Here is a 19,690-nt window from a genome sequence, read left to right as displayed (position 1 = left end):
CGATTAGACTTAAATCTAAATACTTTTCAATGGAATTCACGAGTCCATGGACCATTTCCTGTCTGATCTCATTTCCTATAGATTTTTCCTTTATGCACAGTAAAATAGATGCACTGGCCTTTTCATTCCACTTCACAGCCTTTTCATTTGATTTTCTTTCTGTCTGGAATATTCTTTCCTCAATATTTCTACTTGACTCTTTTTGTCATTCTTCAGATACCAATTGAATTGCAATTTGTACATTGAGCCTGTCTTATGAGCCTATTAGGCAGAGATTTGGTCTATTTTAAGAGTACTGGGAGCATACCACATGCTCGCAATTGTAAATAACAAACGAAGTAAAGAAAATAATGTTGAATTGTGGGAAGAACGGAACAAATGGAATCACTCTGGGAAAGGCACTGCTTTAAACAAGATAGGCCAAGCTTTTAGGAGATTTGATAGCTTCATTCGAGTGTCTGCTAAGACTTTAAGGATAAGCTGGAGCCAGAGATGAGCATTCCAGTTAAGGCAAATAGCAAATGTGAAGCCCCTAAATTTGGAAATCTTGGGATATTAATGATACATGTCCGATGTGCCTGGAGCACAGAGAATGACAAGGGTGGAAATGAGGGACGAGCCTGGAGATGTGTGTGGTGTGGCAGAGGCTTATAGACCATGGTAATGTGTTGAATTTTATTCTAACTGCAATGAAAAAGTAATGAAAGATTTGTAAGCAGGGGAGTAACATGGTTTGGCCAGTAGTGCTAATCACTCTGGTTGCTCTGTTTAAAAAAAAATAGAGAGCAAGAGAGAAAACAAGGATTCTAGTTAGAATATTATAAAGTAAATCAACTGAGAGGTAGTCATGGCTTGGTTTTTCTACTCACATTTATTTTTTCACTGCTTTGTTAAACTGTAGACCTCAGGAAATCACATTTTTCCTCCACTTACAGATTCTAATTTGATATTCGTGCGTCTGTTGTGTTGTGCATGTTATCCTATTTTAAGTCATAATATTAACAGCACACTTTTTTTCTTTAATCAACAGTTTACCTAACTGGAAGTAATAATTTAATCTACTAAAACTGGAACTATTATCTAGGGTGACCATAGGTCCAGCTTTCCGGGAAAGTTCTGATTTAGATCTCCTATTGTCCCATGTAATTAATAACATTAGCTCTTTTTATTTGTAGATGTTCTGGCTTATATGATATATGACTACCATAATAGTAACAAAAAAGCTAAATTAAAAGAGATGAGTAAATGCATTCTATGCATTTGCACATATGTACAGGTGCAAGTAACCATGTGTCCTGTGATATTGGCTGCTTAGGATGCCCCAGGAATGCAGAGATGAGGTGGGAAATGATTAGCATGGCCCTGCATGCTCAAAGGGCAGTGACAGACCTGTTCTTTCGTTATCTGCCCTTGGTAAATTTAATCTCTGAGGCAGCTTTTGGGCTTTGAGGAGCCAGGAAAACCAGAGCACTGGTGCATTTTCACCCATGACTATATACCACCTCCCCACAACCAAAATGGCCGTGTGTTTTCGTGTGTGAACTTTCCAGTAGACCAGAGATGTCAGGTACAGAGCATCGCTCACCTGCCACCACTCCCTTTTGGTCCTGAGGGGGGTTAATAAGTCTCCATCACTGCCCTCTGAGCCTAGAGAAGTTCTCAAAATCCTTCTGAACATCCTTCTGAACATGGTATTCTCAGCACTCTCTATCCATTAGCGAGACGGGCTGGCCTGCAGGAGGAAACCTGCGTGCCATCCCCACAGAGCCCATTCTCCTGTCTGTTCCGTTTGTGCCCTCACTCTTGAGAAGAGAATGCGAAAGGACAGTAGAGATGTGTACATATTTGGACTTAACCTTTGTTCTTTATTATAAAGATATTAACCTCAGCATGGAATGCTTTACATTTCAAATACTTGTATCATTTGTCTTTAGAGCTAACGGGAATTGATTTGGGACTTCCAATGAGGCACAAGTTGAGAGGAATTTTAACTTTTTTCTACCAAATTAGAAAGCAGGCCAGTGACACTGATTACTTAAGAGGATTTCAAGGGTTCTTATATCTTCTAACCTCTTTAACGGCTGGGCCACTTCTCCAGACTCTGTGCTGTCACGGTTTCCTGTGCCATTAAAAATACAATAAAAATATCGTGAATGACTTACTGCATCCAGCAATTTCCAGGTGTTTTCTTCTTGATCTATGTGGCCTGTTTTAGTAATGCTCTTGAGAGATTTTTCAAAAAATAATGTCAGAGTACTCTTGCGGAAAACTGATTGTTCCCTATAGAAAAGCTGGAAGGCAAAGAGAAAAATAATATTGCTCCTGTGGACACTATCAAAAAACATAGGCATAGAAAGTCTACATTTTTTTGCCAAGGGTTTACTTGTTGTAGGTTGCCTGGAAGGGGCAAAATATGATTTATGACAGCCGTGTGATGTATATTCTTCCTGTCTTTCCTCGTAGCAATTGCTTTCTTCCGCCTTAGTATGCTTCATACTTCATACCCCACGACCCCCCGCATGTGCTGAGAGAGGAGAAAGTGGATTTCGTGTCCAATCCAGGAAGGGATAGATGATTCTACAGCTGCTTTTATTTTATTCTCTGGGCGACCGATATCCAGACTAAGACACAAATGAAACTAAGAAAAGGAAATATCTATACTCTGTTTGAAATGATGCCAAAAGAGGAACGATCATTGGTACTTCTCAGGAAGAGAAAGGAAAACATTTTTGTTCTCACCTGAAATTGCTTGCAAGAGTATACACTTGGTTTCAGCTGCTAGAAAAGGGGATGTTCCTTTATTGACATAACTTGGGGAAAAAGTGCTGAGCCAGTTCATTATTTGTTGATTTCAGCTTTCATGTTCTAATTTGGGATCCATCGCAAGATACACAGCGGTACTCTTAGCTTCATTAATCGTAATAGAAGAGTTAATCATTTCGGTAATATTCTGTCTAATGAAATACGTGATCTCCTCTTGTGAAAACAGAGTGTATGTTGGTTGGAAATGTTCATTCTTGTGATCTCAGCCACCATATGTCAGAGGGCATCCAAGGACACTTACTAGAGTAAGACATGGGGGATGTATAGAAAAGGAAGATGACCTAAAGGGACAACTGAGGCTAATGTGGGAGGGGCCCTGAATGAGGAATGAAGGTGAAAATAAGCAGAAGCTTTAGACCTGACTCGATGAGCTCTTTTCTATGTGTCTTTCTAAGTGATACTAAAAATAACTCTTGTTCTTTGCTTTCATTACAAATATCTTGAGGAAGTGAAAATAATGTGAATACTGTTTATGTAGAATAATTGTAGCATGATACTGGCTTTTATTATTAGGTGTTCCTAATAGACTCCGTATCATTTTTGATCAGTTTTGATATGGAGTGTTGAAATTTGACACTTGCATTAAGGTATGCTGAGTCCTGTAAACTCTAGATCCCAGTGATTATTAGCAAAACAAAGGTCTATTTCTCAAGTAGGTCGCAGTTGGTGCAGGTCAGCAGGAAAGCAATTTCTCAGTCTTTGACTTAAAGGTGAACAGAAGAGAGAAAGAACATGAGTGATCTCACAAGAGGGTTTAGGAGCCAGGTCCTGCATGTCTGACTTGAAGCCACACTCTTTCCCAGTACTCCGTCACGTGGAACCATCTAAGTCCAGGGAGACTGGGATATGTCCTTAAGCAGTGTGCCCCCCCCCAAGGGAGGACCCAATACTAGCCTGCCACAGCTCGTTCCACAAGGTTAGCCACTGAAAAGTAACCTATTTTATGACTGCATGCTGGGTTTGGGTTATCACAGAAGCCTTTGCATTTAGCCATCTGTGTTGCATTACAACGTATGTTAAAATGACATTTTTTCCCCCTTATTTTGTTGTTTACCTGGATTTGCATGAGAAGAGATTATATGTTTAAATCTCACATTTCTTTCTACTCTTTGAGGAGTTGCCCTTTGGAGAATTCTGCATTTGTGTTTACCAGAAATACCATTATTTTGGCAACAATGCAATTCAATATTATATCTATATCTATCTATATCTATATCTATATCTATATCTATATCTATATCTATATCTATCATCTATATCTATATCATCTATATCATCTATATCTATATATATCATCTATATCTATATCTATATATCTATATATCTATATCTATATCTAGATATCTATCTATAGATATCTAGATCTAGATATATAGCCATACTATTATTCTCTACTCTGAAAGTGGTTTTCCCATAATTACTGCACTGCAAACCAGTTGTCAGAGCTGTGACTTTATTCCCAGATGTACCACCTTTCACTCTCAGTAAGAATCTTATTGTCCAGACCATTTCGCAAAAACATTAAAATACAATTACAGCTCCAAAGATCAATTTCTTTTTTATATTTTTATGTCTTCTAATTTCTGTTTTAAAAGGTGTATATGCCCACTTGTGTTAATTTTCAATCTTCTAGTTATCTTCCAGTCTCATGCTTTCTTTCTGACCCTTAATATTAAACCTGGTTTCATGAAACTCCAGCTTGAACAGAAATATAGATTAAAATCTTTTGTAGTAATTCATATGTTGTTATGGTAAAATAGGTGTATCTAAAGTCCACACGGGCCTAATATTTCTAATTTGAATTATATTGGAATGTCACTAAGAACCTCCATGGACTCACATGTAAACTTAAGAGAAGTAACTTCCTAATTTACCTGTTCCATGACAACAAATGTCCTTTTAATTGCTCATTTTTTTAAATTTATTTTTTTAACTCCAGTAAAATGACCATATAGTGTTGTATTAGTTTCAAGTATACAATAGTGACTCAACACTTCTATACATTACTTAGTACTCATCATGGTAAGTGTAGACTTGGTCCTCCTTATTTTACCCATCCCCCTACTCCCTGCCCCTCTGGCAAAAACCAGTTTGTTCTCTATATTTAAGAGTTTGGGGCTTTTTGTCTGTTTGTATCTTGCTCATTTGTTTTTTTAAATTCCACATATTTTCTTACACTGAGTGTTCTTAAAATGTAGTTTTGCTTTATTGACAGGATTTCAACTGTTGTAGCAAAAACAAATTCATTTGCAATCTGACGAGAATAATTTGACATTCATCTATATAATATCATCTAAAATTTGAGTCCAGAATATAGGGGCATATGGACAATAGACTTAATATTGACTTTTGACTTATTTTACCTGAACTTGAATGCTAATTTCCTTATAGTCCTGAGGAAGGGGAATTCATTTCTTTCAGTTGAAGTTTCCTCTTCTGCCAAGTTGGAATAAAACCTGTATTGCAGTGTCTTTGTAACAATTTAATGAAGTAAAGTATTTCAACTTTTTAAAAATTGTGATCTGTATGATAAAAATACTTTAACATTTGGAACATATACAATGTGTGTATAAAAATATAAAAACTAAAATTTTCCAGAATGAGGGGCACCTGAGTGGTTCAGTTGGTTGAGTGGCCAACTCTTGATTTCTGCTCAGGTCATGATCTCACAGGTTCCTGAGTTGGAGATCAGATCGGCTCTGCACTGACAGTGTGGAGCCTGCTGGGGATTCTCTCCCTTTCTCTGCCCCTCCCCCGCTCACGCTGTCTGTCTCTCTCAAAATACACTTTAAAAAATTTCATAGAATGATACTTACACAACTTTACACAATAAAGGCATTTTACTGTATCAAAATGCTAATTTGAATTTACATTAAAATGTAAATGTTACATGATCTGACTTCTTGAACAATAATGGGTAAAGATTTAAAATTTTAATAACACCATGGTACTCTAACTTTTTGCCTGAAAATTGGCTTTGTTGGTAAGGCTAAGTAAGACTGGATATCAAATAATATGCAGCTTTTCAATGATATCAACACTATGCTGATTTCTATGTATGGTTTTTAGACAATTCTGGAAATTAAAAATTGTTTTGTCCTTTATTACGTATATAACGGTCTAAAACTTCTTCAATTTCAGGCCACAGATGTGGCCCATATTACATATATTGAGATTCTGGGCACATTTACATATTTACTTCCCTCTTCATTTATTAAAAGTGGCCTCTTTCAAGTCTTAGAAACTGATGAGAATTTCTCTAGAGAGCCCAAATCATGGGGCAATTAGCATTTTTTTTAAAATATGACTCTATAATTTATTCTTAGGGTAGATATTAACATTTTCCAGAGAGATTAAAAGCCACTCTCTTGGTGAGAGTTTAAGGTCTATGTCGGTTAGTGTTGTTGTAATAAAGTTAGGTAAAAATGGGTAGAGATAGATTGCAGGAAACTTTGCAAACCTTGTAGAGAAAATTGAACTTGTTTTAGGAAGCAGAGAAAATCTTGGGATAGGGAAACAGTAGGGGAAGAGGAGAGTCTTAGGTCATTTTGTCAAGCAAATACTCAAAAAATCATGGACAGAGAAAAGATATGCCAGGCAGAACTGTTATGAATAAATATTCAGTGCAAATATAAGCATGTATTGGTAAGGACTCAGATTAGGTGGTGGTGAAGTGATGCAAGGAAAAAGGAAAACATTTAAACATATACATATTTGTCCTTTTTAAGCAGAAGAGCTTGATATATCTGGGAAATTTCCCTTTTTTCTCCATGAAAAAATGAATTCTGCACATATCCAAATTTTCTATCCTGGAAGAGTGGCACATGGTGGTAATAACAAAAGAAACATATACAGAAAGGGGCTGGTCTTTGAAGGAAGATACTATGTGTGCCCATGTAGATTCTAACATGCCTCTGGAGTTGAGAACAATGTATTAAAGCAAGCCTGTAATACAGATTTAGATACTTAACCTAAGTTAAATAAGCAATATGTCAAAAATCAAGGAGAAAAAAAATGGCTAAGAATACAAAGGATTTGCCTTGGGAGATAATATTCTTTTACTGGAAGAGCTTAAAGGGAATGCTGACCACTTTATAAAGTAAGGAACCCCTTGCTTTGTAAAAGAATCTATGAAAGTTACATAGAAGATTGAATGAACTGAGATCCTTTCTTCTGGTTATTGGCAGTCTAAGCTTGAGAATAATCATACCCATGAGAAGCTGTTCTGGACAGGCGGACTAACGAAGAGTTCCTTCCCTGCTTGATAAGTTTTGTCCAAAAATCCTGGGCTTAGTAACAAGTGAAAGATGAAGATAGATGGAGGTCTTCCCTTTATTCTTGGAACTAATCTGAACATCAGACTGTTGCCTACTAATCTGATCCCAAGCACATAATGATGGGCCCAGCTTCCAAGAGACTGTCTACCCTCAGAGTAGTATGGTGACTTACGTGAAGCCCTATATCTTTAACCACATTGTTAGGGTGAAGGAGAATGTGGCTGGGAAGCACTTGCCTCGTGTCCTCCAGCCATTTACCTGGGGTTGAGCTCTCATTCCAATTTGTCACAATTTTTCTTTAGACTTCTTAGATATTATAAAAACCAATCCCAGAGTAACCCTAACTTTGTCATACCCTTTAAGACTTAGCACCATAGACAATTTGTCCTTTTCTAGATTGGAGGAATAAAGTGGGGGAAAGTGGCTATCCATGTTTCTATGATGTGCATTTCTTGTACTCTTTCCTGATGTGGATTTCATGTCAATCCATCCTCCTCCTTATCCTGATGGAGGCTTGTTAAAATAGGCTTCTTTTTCAAGAAGGAACTAAATCTAAAGTGTGACTTTACAGGGGTATCCAGATGCATGAATATGGGAACACTGGTTGAAATGAATAGTTATGGAACAGACTTGATGCAGGCTGCTTTCATCAGATATTTTAGTCATGAATGCATCTTGCCAAAATGGGACTGAAGTAAAGATGACAGCTCAGGACTAAAGGTTCACATTTGGCAGATATCCACCTAAATATAATGATTGAAGTAGCAGAATGGAATGTTCCTATAAGGGTAAGATGCTTGGCACATGCACAGAAGAAACAGATGGAGGTGAAGGAAATAGGAAGAGCCAATGGAGTCAAATCCCCTAAAATGCTCCAGGATGATGAGAACAAAGGACAAAAGTTTGGTAATTTATTCATATAGAAAAGAACTATGAGTGGTTGCATGTTGCAAGAAGGGAGACCGTGGATAGAGAGAAATAGAAAATGCTGAAGGAGATAAGTAGGAAATAGGGTCTGGAGTATGTGGGCAAGGGTGAGGTCCAGAGTACCGGGACAGGAATGAGATTAAGATAGTAAGACAAGTGGGGCTCCTGGGCAGCTCAGTCAGTTAAGCAGCCAACTTCGGCTCACATCATGATCTCATGGTTCATGAGTTTGAGCCCTGTGTCGGGCTCTGTACTTGACAGCTCAGAGCCTGGAGCCTTCTTGGGATTCTGTGTCCCTCTCTCTTGCTATTTCTCTCTCTCTCTCTCAAAAATAAACAAACATTAAAAAAATTTTTTAAAAAGATAGTAAGACAAGTGCCTAAAGGAACATGAGGGGGATAGATACGGGAAGAGTGATGTGCTGCCATAAAAGAAAATGAATTCTATTTGGATAATTGATGGCAGGTCTTCATGTGAAAAAATACTGGACTTGAGTTTTAGGGAATATGCTGAAGTAGACAGACCCATGTCTTGTCTCCAGAGACCCTTGTAAAATGGGTAATCCATAAATGTCTTTCTGGTAAAGTATGACTTAAAAAGCTGTAAATTATTTGTTGGACCTTTAATGTCAAATTTCGATCCTAAAATTCTTGAAATTCCCATTGTACATTGAGAATAGCACTCCATTTGTGTACTATTATTTGTGTTATAATTTGAACTACTTGCTACCTACTTCTTCATTAAAACCATCATCTGAACTTATAAAGAAGTAACATTTTGTTGTCTTCCCTGCTAATAAGCAATGAGGCAGTGTGTTATAAATCTAGTGTTGCTGGCATTAGTCATCTCAGCACTTTTATAATTAAATATGTCTTGTGCCACAGTCGAATTGGAATAGAATTGCAAAAAGCCACTATTGAATTAGAAGCAACACAGGTTTCTGTCCCTTCATTATGTAAATCTAAGTTTCAAGAAGATGTCTGAACAGCGGGAGCTGTCAGGCCACCTGCAATTACCTGCCATAGAGTCTATCTCTGCCACTAGCATGAGCTTCTTTCTCTGCAGGTGCTATAAGTTCCTCAGGGGGAAATTTATTATCAGGTAAAGAAAATGTATACATGTTTTATCACTCAGACGTTTTCAGAAGAATTTTAAAATAAAATTTTCTTTCAGTCTTTGTATATTTCTCTTTACGGAGATCTTCCGCGAGTGTTAATTGAGCCCCTACTGTATGAAAGGGATGATATACAATAGGTATAAAATAATGCCTTGTATTTATATAGTTCTTTAAAATCATCTGAAAACTCCCATAGATAATATCTCCTCTGGGCTTCAAAACAATTATGTAAGGAGCATAGGACAGATATAACTATGTATAGTAGCTGAGGAAATTGAAATTCATAGTTGTTAATCTTAACTCTTTCTTCCTCACCTTATACACTTTCATTAAAATACCAGTGATACAGCCTCACAAATTCCTGTATTTTAAAGCCTGAGGAATTTCAACTGCTTATGTGGAAACTTCCTAATATTTCACTTGGGACTCCAATTGTTTGTTGACTATATAAATAAATTATTAGCTTAAGAGTGAAGCAATTATCCTAGACAGGAATTTTTTTAAACAATGACTTTCTGTGAGATATTTTCCGTTCTAATAGAGCATATCATCTTGACAGATTAGAAAATAAATAAATAAATAAAAACAACCTAAAAGATAATTCTGGATAATGTCTGAAATACGGGGAGGATAATTAGTAAGATTAATTTTACATTGGTTTAATCATCTATAACAAAGGCCAATTAGCTATTCAAGAGAAATTTCCACAATTTGGATTATTCCACAGGAGTTTAAATCTGTGCTGGGATGAGAATCACTGCATATCCTGCCTTCTGCTGCTTCCATAATCCGTGAAGGTATTGGCCCGAGTATATGATAGACCTCTGCATACAGCAGTCTGGGAAGCAGTTGAGGTGAGAGAAAGAGACTTGAGAAAGAAAATTAATACTTAAACGAGACGTCACAAATCCAAGAAATCACGTAAAGGCACATAAAAAGCTCAGGTATAATCTAGAGTTGACATGAAGGGTCCGCTCTGGTTGGAATGTTTCTCAGGTAGTTGTTCTCATGCTTGCTATGTCCAAGGTAGATAGGCTGAATGACAGAATTGACTTGTGAAAGCTGATAATGTGCATTTCTTCTCTATTCTCTGTTTGATGAGGTCAGGTTTTTAGCTTTTAACCATGGTGGGAGTATTTACAGTCTCGAAATTGGTAATTATTGCAAATCAGACTCCGTCTCCATGCCTGCTACTCTTTTCCCCACAGAGCCAGTTCGTAAACACCAGAATATCAGTCTACTACCTCAGTTCAAGAATTTTGTGCAATGTGAAGCAGATCACAGCCAACATACTGGGAACTGGGGCTTAGGTTCACATTCTTGTCAGGAGAGTGGGGTACAGTTGTGAGAAGTAGGGACTGGTAACAGCCAACTTGTAAAGGCTTGAGCCAACAAAGGGTTCGTAAGTCAAGAACTATGGACTTGACGTGTACCTCTGGGGTTTGGAGGAGGCTGAACCATAGTGGACATGTTGATATTCAGAAGGCATATCTATAATGACACTAGTTTGGAATGTAAATCTAGTCTAGAACCAATGCTTTAGTTAGTGAAGCTTTTCTAATATGCTTCCAGTCATTGTCAAGATTGGCTTAGGAAAGAACGGGGCTCATGTTCATGGTTGAGACATTAATAAAAAGATATGCATTCTATGTAATTTATATAGGTTGCTTAAATCATTACAATAATCTTTCAAAGGTGGTAGGGTTATTCAGATTTTGTTGGGTAGAAAGAGCCTCCCAGTGACAGGACTTTCTTCAAATCACCCTGCTGGCAAATGGCAAGCTTGATCTGGCATAGTGATCTTCTTGGCATTTTCTTGCTGTGCCAGATTGTGGTAATGGAATTAGGGACCAAGTGCCATTAGTACCCCAAAGATGAATCAGTTCCGTTTATGTAGGGGTTTATTCTATAGATGAGGATTTATTTGTGGAGGATGGCTCCAAGTTGGTAGGGCTGTTGGTGAGAGATCATTAAAGACCATGTAATTCTATGGGTCAGATGAGAATTGATGAGATCCTGTTAGGATATTGTAGAAGGAATGTTGAGAAAGGCACCTATTCAAAAGATGTAACAGGATATGGAATTAGATTGATTTGAGGGTGATAAAGAGGGGGACACTCTTTATAATGATTTTGATTATACACATGAAACTTCCTGTTGAAATACACTATCAGAATATATTAACATTATGCATGTTTAGATTTTCTATAGATATTTAAAGTCATTTTATGTTCAATCTCCTTTTTTCTACTCTGCCAATCTTTTGAATTAAGTGAGGGTCCTTCCATAGTATCTTGACCACCTTTCCCCCCTCACTGCTTCTCTCCTCTCCCTTTCCCTTTCTTTGTCAAGTCCAAATCTTGTTCCTCTGACAGTTTTGTACTCACCTTATATTTCCCTACTCTACAAAACTAAAGCCAAAAAGAATAGATCTGTTCCCATTGGTTTTATTTTAATGAGAGTTTTCTATTACAGAATAAATACACACCATATTTAACACTCAGAATAACAAAAAAAAAAATATTCATTGAACTCTTCCTCTGTGACTCAGTAGATGGCTATTATTACCTGCTTTGCAGAATTTAAACCAAGGCATGGAGTGTTTAGCACAGTAATGTGCCCAGAGTCACATAGCTAGTAAGTGGTGACATGAAAATCAAACCTGGATTTGACTCCAGGCTTACACTTTAACCACTGTGCATGTATGTTATCCTCTATTCAACAACGGTAGGTTGGAGCAAGTGTTCCGCTGGTGTGGCATATAGAATCTACACTCGAAAAGTTTCTCTAATAGATCATGGAAACCTACACGAGAGTCTGGATTTTCCTCTTGAGTGCCCAAATAGGGTAAGACACCTTGCTTCAAATAATTATAGAAGACTTTTATCATTCTAATCATATTTCTATAGACTTCTCAGTTTTACTTCTGCTTGGAACTGTTAAGTTAGATTTCTTTTTTCAACTCTTTCCATTAATGCTATTGGAGTTATTTTTAAAACTGACCCACGAAGAGAATTATTCAGGAGCCACAAATCTGTTTTTCTACCATCATTTTCACACGTGCATCAGAGACCATCTGTTCGAATGTGCATTGTTAGTTTTCCTTCGTTTTGTTTTTTTAATTTATGGTCTTGACATAGGTATACTTTTGTGCAATGCCCTGTGAAGGGTGGGCTTTTTTAAAAGACAATTATCAGAGAAATTAAAGATAATAAATTTTAGAGAACAAAACCGTAAGGAAACTCCAGCTTGTTTAGAATGTCTGCAGTGATTATATTATACATTTTATTGACAAGCACACCTCTAACATTGTAGCAACTTTAGTAGGAGTAATCATTGGGCTTCTAAAAAGCAAAAGGGCATTTAAATATGGAGATTAATGTTGCTAGAGAGATAAGATTTGAAGTATTTTGTGAATCCTACATTAACCTATCTAGATAAATCTTGTTTTCCTTCCTGGAAGTACTATAGGTATTAAACTGAGGATTAATAAACATTACCATCAAAATTATTAATTTCTTTCTCCTATACAAAATCTTCTTAGTTTTCTCTGCTAACAAGTTATAAATAGGTCATATGTATATATCACCAAGTGTATCTATATATCTGTCTACATATAAAGATATGTATCACTGAATACATAAAATACATAATATAATTATATATGTATATGTACATGTATGTATGCATTTTAATTTTTTTAATGTTTATTTATTTTTGAGGGACAGAGAGAGGCAGAGTGCAAGTGAGGGAGGGGCAGAGAGAGAGGGAGACACAGAATCTGAAGCAGGCTCCAGGCTCTGAGCTGTCAGCACAGAGCCTGACACAGGGCTGGAACTCACAGACTGCGAGATCATGACCTGAACTGAAGTCGGATGCTTAACCTACTGAGCCACCCAGGTGCCCCTGTATGTATGCACTTTTAATGACTGTGTTCAGTTACCATCTGTACAAATGACAATAGCAGAAAACTTGCCTCTCTCAGGTCAGTACTAAAATGAGCAATTAGTTTTAGGTGGATTTTCTGAGCAGAAAGAAATACAATGAATGGGACTTCTGCACAGACTATTGTTTAAAACTCAGTGAAACCCTGGATCTAGAAATAGTTGCCCATTTCATTTAGGTGTCACACCTGATTAGTGAAATCAATAAACAGGGGAAATAGAATTTCACCTGCAGCAGCCATTTTTGTCTTTCTACACATTTTTCCCTAAAATTTCAATATCTGAAACCACAAAAATTCAAAGCCAAAGAAGCTATGTCCATAAAATACCTGTAACTCTTGAGAATAATTCTGCCTACTGCATTTTGTACTTCTAAAGAGATTTTTTTTGCCCCCAAATCCTGCTTGCTGAAGCACAAATGGAGAGTCTCATCTTTCATAGATAATGCATGTCCAGTACTGTATATAGTTTTAGCTATATTGCAATATCTTTTAATTCAAAAGATTTTAAATTGCCTGCTATCTTTCAATGAGGACTGTTTTGGTACATTTCCCATTCTGATCCTGTTAAAACAGCTTGCTAGTTACCAGAATTTTTGCCAAGCGTCAGCATGTTGCTATCGTGTTTCTCTTTGTGTAGCCATCTTTCCTCTAATCAACTTATGGCTAAAACACTTTATATGCATACTCAAATTAATTCAAGTCCAGGCCTATGTTAGGATCCTATCATATAATTGCCAAAAAGTAGCAGAGCTAGGTACGATTTGCTCCTTGCTAAATAATTAGACCATGTCAATGATTTAAGACCTAACTATTGGAGGAAGGCCGTCTTAATGAATGAGTCTATTATTTTAAGAAGATTTAGCAATCATGCATTTTCTCATATTGATTTCCACTAAATTCTATCTTGAAATTAATGAGATTGATAATAAAACCTTTCATTCAGTTCTATCATAATATATTTAGTGGATAAATTGGCTGCATGTGTAGCCCCACAACCAGCTTCATTTAGGAACAAATGGAATAATATAATAGAAGATGTAATAATTGCAATTAAAAAAACCACAGGTGTGGCTGAGCTCAGAAATCAGTTAATCAAATATGAAGACAGGGGAAGCATGGCATGCTACAGATCGGTTAACGTCATTTTCATATTATTTAGCGTTTCTCTTTGGATTATATTTTCTTACTTTATACAGTAGAGTTTAATTTACCTATTACTGTGGGATGCCATCCATGAGTGGGTCCTTAAAGAAAAATGCTACAATAAAATGAGTAAGATAAAAAATGTGGCCATCCATATTTGAATATGTGGGTAGGACACATTAGATGAAAAACTGCCACTCTGAGCTACTTGAGAAAATATATGCACAGGGTCAATTTCGGTGAAGAGGTAAAAACTGAAAAGGAGTTATTTTCCCCACTTACTTCCATCTACTAAAAACTAATTGATTTCTAGTCCTTTGGACGCCTTGCTAAAATGCTTCAATTTATAGTATAGTATCTCATTAGTATTTCAGATTGAGAGTTTATCTACAGTCCACCTTCTTTCTTTGGGAAAATTAACTCATTCAATTATAAGATCAATGAATTTAAATAAATCTCATAGTATTCACAATCTTCATGTCTTTTTTTTTTTAAATCCAATTCAAGGACAGCATTTTTTTTTAAATAATAGCTTTACTGAGATTTCATATACCATAAAATTCAGTTTTTAGCAGCATACAATTCAGTAGTTTTTAGCATATTCACAAAGTTGTGCAACCATCACCACTATCTAATTTCAGAACCTTTTCATTACCTCAAAAGAAACCTAGTACACTTTAGCAGACACCCTCACCACCTCTCCTCCTAGCCCCTGTCAACCACTAATCTATTTTTGTTGCTACAGATTTGCCTAATATGGACATATTATGTGAATAAAGTTACACAATATGTGGTCCTCTGTGGCTGACTTTTTTCACTTAATGTTTTCGAGGTCGTAGAATGAATCAGCATTTTGTTCCTTTTTGGTTGCTGAATCATATTCCATTGTACTATATACAAACTACATTTTATTTTATAAGTTTTTATTTAAATTCCAGTTGACACACAGCATAATATTAGTTTCAGGTGTTCAATATAGTGATTCATCACTTCCATACGATACCTGGTGCTCATCGCAAGTTCTCTTCTGAATCTCCTCATCCACCTCCTCTCTGGTAGCCATCAGTTTGCTCTTCATAGTCAAGAGAATTTCTTGGTTTGCCTCCCTCTCTCCTTTTTTTTTCCTCCTTTGCTTGCTTGTTTTGTTTCTTAAATTCCACATATGAGTGAAATCATATGGTATTTGTCTTCCTCTGTTTCACTTAACATAATACTCTCTACCTCCATCCACATTGTTGCAAATGGTAAGATCTCCTCTTCTACAGGGCTGAGTATTATATATATAATGCCACCCATTCATCAGTCCATGGACACTTGGGAGGCTTCCATAATGTAACTATTGTAGATGTTGCTGCTATAAACATTAGGGTACATGTATCCCTTCAAATCAATATTTTTGTCTTTAGGTAAATACATAGTAGTACAATTGCTGGATCATTGGGTAGTTCTATTTTTAACTTTTGAGGAAACTCCACACTGTTTTCTAGAGTGGCTGCACCAGTTTCCATTCCCATCAGCAGTGTAAGTGGGTTCCCCTTTCTCCACATCCCCACCAAAACCTGTTGTTTCTTGTGTTGTTTATTTTAGCCATCCTGACAGGTGCGAGGGGATATCTCATTGTAGTTTTTATTTGCATTTCCCTGATGATGAGTGATATGGAGCATCTTTTCATGTGTCTGTTAGTCATCTGGATGTCTTCTTTGGAAAAGTGTCTATATATGTCATCTGCCCATTTTTTTTAATGGCATTATTCATTTTTTGGGTGTTGAATTGGATAAGTTCTTTATAGATTTCTGATACTAACCCTTTATCTGATATGTCATTTGCAGATATCTTCTTCTATTCCATAGGTTGCCTTTTAGTTTTCTTGATTGTTTCCTTTGTTATATAGTAGCTTTTTATTTTGAAGTCCCAACAGTTTATTTTTGCTTTTGTTTCCCTTTTCTCGGGAGACCTATATAATAAGAAGTTGCTATAGCCAGTGTCAAAGAGGTTACTGCCTGTTTTCTCCTCTACAGTTTTTATGGTTTAAAGTTTCCCATTTAGGGCTTTTATCTATTTTAAATTTATTTTTGTGTTTGGTGTAAGAAAGTGGTCTGGTTTCATTCTTTTGTACGCTGCTGTCCAGTTTTCCCAACACCATTTGTTGAAGGGAGTATCTTTTTTCCATTGGATATTCTTTTTTGCTTTGTCAAAGATTGACTATACAATCTCCATATGTTCTTGTGCCTTCCATATAGCAGTTCCTTAAATAGTTTTTGGATGCATAAGTGACTAAATAAATAAAATATTTCCCACTCTCAAAGAACTTTGCATTTATTATGGGAAATGGGACAAGACAAAAAACAGCTATAATAAAATTAAGAGCAAGACCAGCGTCAGAAGATATGCAAACAAAATGCTGTCGTCAATGAGTAGATTTGAAAGAGAATGTATGCATAACACACGTGGTTGAAAGATTAAGACACGAAAGTCTCATTCTTATTATTTTATACATAGATGATACTTTTCATATAGTTCAAAAGTATCCTATCAAAATCCCTGTTTTTCTTAAAAAATTACCCAATAAATGGTAAAAGGCAATAAAACTCTCTTCTTCTGATTTCGAAGAAACTTCATTGTAGGCACCAAAAATTTAGTAGGGAATTCTAGCCTTCCTACCCAAAGTATCTCTATTGTCTTCTGTATTGCTTCTTTTGAGGTTCTGGTGTGCTTGCTACAAGACTGGAGTTGAATAAGGCATAGGTTTAAATTTTATTCTGGATTATAGACTTCCTCCCTTTCCTCTCCAGAAGTCATATTACACGGGCCCAGCTGAATCACCCATACTTTGTGTCAGTACATTTTTTTTACAGTTAGCTTCCTTGGGTTATTCAGAGATTTATAGTTTGATTCCTGCCATTTCTGACTTGAGGCCAAATTAGGCCTTAAACAGGTCATGTGTGTTCTTTCTGCATTCTTTCTATAATATAAGGAGTTTGGGAGAGAAACTCAGCAAAGGGGAAACAAAGCAAATTTGGTGACATAGTTAAACAAGAGGTTCCATAATGGGTTTAGAGTCAGATGATATGGGGGTTGAACGTGACTTTGCTATTTAATATATGTGCATGCTACACTAATTACACATATATTTTAAGATGTACTTCTTGTAACAACTTTGAGAGATATACATTTCAGCCCCATTTAATCAATGTATTTGAAACTCAGAAGTAACGTGCCCAATTTTGTACAGCTACTAAAGATGCAATGAGGGGAAATTAAAAAAAAAAGTCTTGTGAAACCATATTGGCTTTGTCGTTAAGGCAAAGCATATCGCTTTCCTTTTGTATAATAAAATATAGTCTGGACCTTAGTACATTACTGACTCAGGATATTAGTTATGGCATCAAAGATTTTCAATTTCTACTATTTTTACACAAAAAAGACATTTAGTCAGTAAATAATATTAATAATCTAAAGGATATTGTCATTAAATATATTTATTTCTATTTAACATAAGAGCTACACAAGATATTTTGCTTTATAGTGTTTAAATAATTAGTGTGTATTTCATTTTCATGTAATGACTAAAACTATAGCATTTTATCGAAGCAAGTTACTCATTTTTTAATTAAGTGCATGATAATATTTATACCAATATTCAGAATGTTCCTATTAATATTCATATGTTATACTGTGATGTTTTATAATGTGAAGGTTGCTTTTTTTCTTCAGCTGAAGTTTCTGAGATTAATGATACAGTGATAGTGAAATTAGCCTATTAAAAGAGGTCAAATATAGTTAAGGGAAATAGTCACATCTGCAACTGCGTATAACTCTTGCATTTTGTTTTTTTATGGTGATGTTAGAAGACCAATTATATATATAGGGACATTAGGGACCAATTCTACTATTGTCAGAGGTAAGGAAAATGGCATTATGGTCTTCCCATATTACAAGGAGAAAGATCCTTCAGTAGGCATTGGAGTATTGTATTTATTCAACCCAAATCCATATTAAAGCAACGTGTGTGGGGAAGTGATGGGTGATGGTTAAAGTTAATGCTCTCTTCACCTGGAAATCTCAAGTGACAAACAACCATGTAGAAATACTGTTAGAAGTAGTCCAAGGAATAGTTAAACCAAAAAGTATTTTCTCAGAGTGAATTAATTCCTTGAAGTGGGGTGGGGGGGGGGGGTTGGGGAGGAAGAGAGTTAGGAACCTGAGAAATGTATTTTTCAATCACCAGTGTTGTGACTTTTGACAAATGACTCAACCTTTCTGTTATTTCCTCATCTCTAATGTGGTTTTAGAGTGAGTTTTGGAGCAAGAAGAAATAAACTGTGTAAAGCCCCTCACTCAATGACTGACATGCAAAGGACAAGTAGGGAATGATAGGTCTTAGGGAAGTCCAAACACTTTCATCTACCATCTATGATTGAATAGTGGTGAGCTTTTGTGAGATAATTTTCTCTGGAATGCTGTTCAGCTTGTTTCCTGCTGTAGAGTACGGTCTGGGCTTTGTTAGGCCAGGGTACACAAAAATAAAGCAAAGATGTAGTTTTCAGTAGCTTTGTATGGAAACTTTAGTTAATAGTAGGCTAATGTCACAAAAGGCAAAGACCTATTTTTTGTTTACTCTTTTGACTTCTGTGTGGATTTTGTGAGTGCAGTATTGACCACTAAATTTAGAACCCACCTCTGAAAGGAGACTGGCATTAGAGACCAGATATACACTCTTATGTTCTTCTTATCCATTAGATGTATTATTATCTTGAGGGGGAGGGGTTACTTACTAGCTTTATTGCTTTCCTTTAGAAATGGTACCTCAATTAAAAAAAAAATAAGTCTAACTGGCTGAAGCAAAAAAAAAGTAAATAATTGGCTTGGGTAACTGAAAAGACTTGATGTTGAGCTGGCTTATTTTCTGCCTCTATGTGAGGACTCAAATTGCAACCCTCAGATTCAGTCTCTATTTGCAATCTTAAGTCCTGCTTTCTCTGGATCAAGGTTCCATAATTATTGGTAGTAGTTTACATATAGTTTCTGTTCCTTTGTCTAGATTTCCTGAGATACTCATTCTCTGAATTGCTACTTATCCACAGGGAGAGGTCAGTTAAATTCATTACTAGTTGGAGCACAGGCAGCATTAAATTCTGAGATAGAATGTTGCCATAAAAGTGTCGTTGGAAAGAATAAGAAAGCACTTCTACTTCTGTGAATTCTGGAGTAATTTTTCTTGTTTATCTTTTACTTTACTGATTAAATTTTCTGAGTGCTTCAGGCAGATTTTAGTTTTCTACGGTTTTCTCAAAAGCTTTCCTGAGTTGATTTGGTTTCTTTCCATCTCAAGTTGTACTCGTGTTAGATTTTCATCACACATTTTACTTTTCATTTCTTGGGTTTATTATTTAATGGTATTCAATCTGCAAATAAGATGGCTCCAAATTTTATGTGTTTTCTGTAGGAAGTTATTGT

The 19,690-nt window shown here is 36.1% G+C and overlaps 1 pseudogene; it reads right to left on the bottom strand.

Moving 5' to 3' along the window:
- LOC132664650 (ferritin light chain pseudogene) overlaps positions 1 to 15,311 on the bottom strand; it is a 170,517-nt pseudogene extending 155,206 nt beyond the window's left edge.
- Positions 15,312 to 19,690: the final 4,379 nt, after the last annotated feature.

This window comes from Panthera onca, chromosome F2, assembly GCF_046562875.1.
Source record: "Panthera onca isolate mPanOnc1 chromosome F2, mPanOnc1 haplotype 2, whole genome shotgun sequence".
NCBI lineage: Eukaryota > Metazoa > Chordata > Mammalia > Carnivora > Felidae > Panthera > Panthera onca.
Note: the sequence above shows the minus strand (reverse complement) of the source record. Positions and strands in the feature narration are given on the sequence as shown.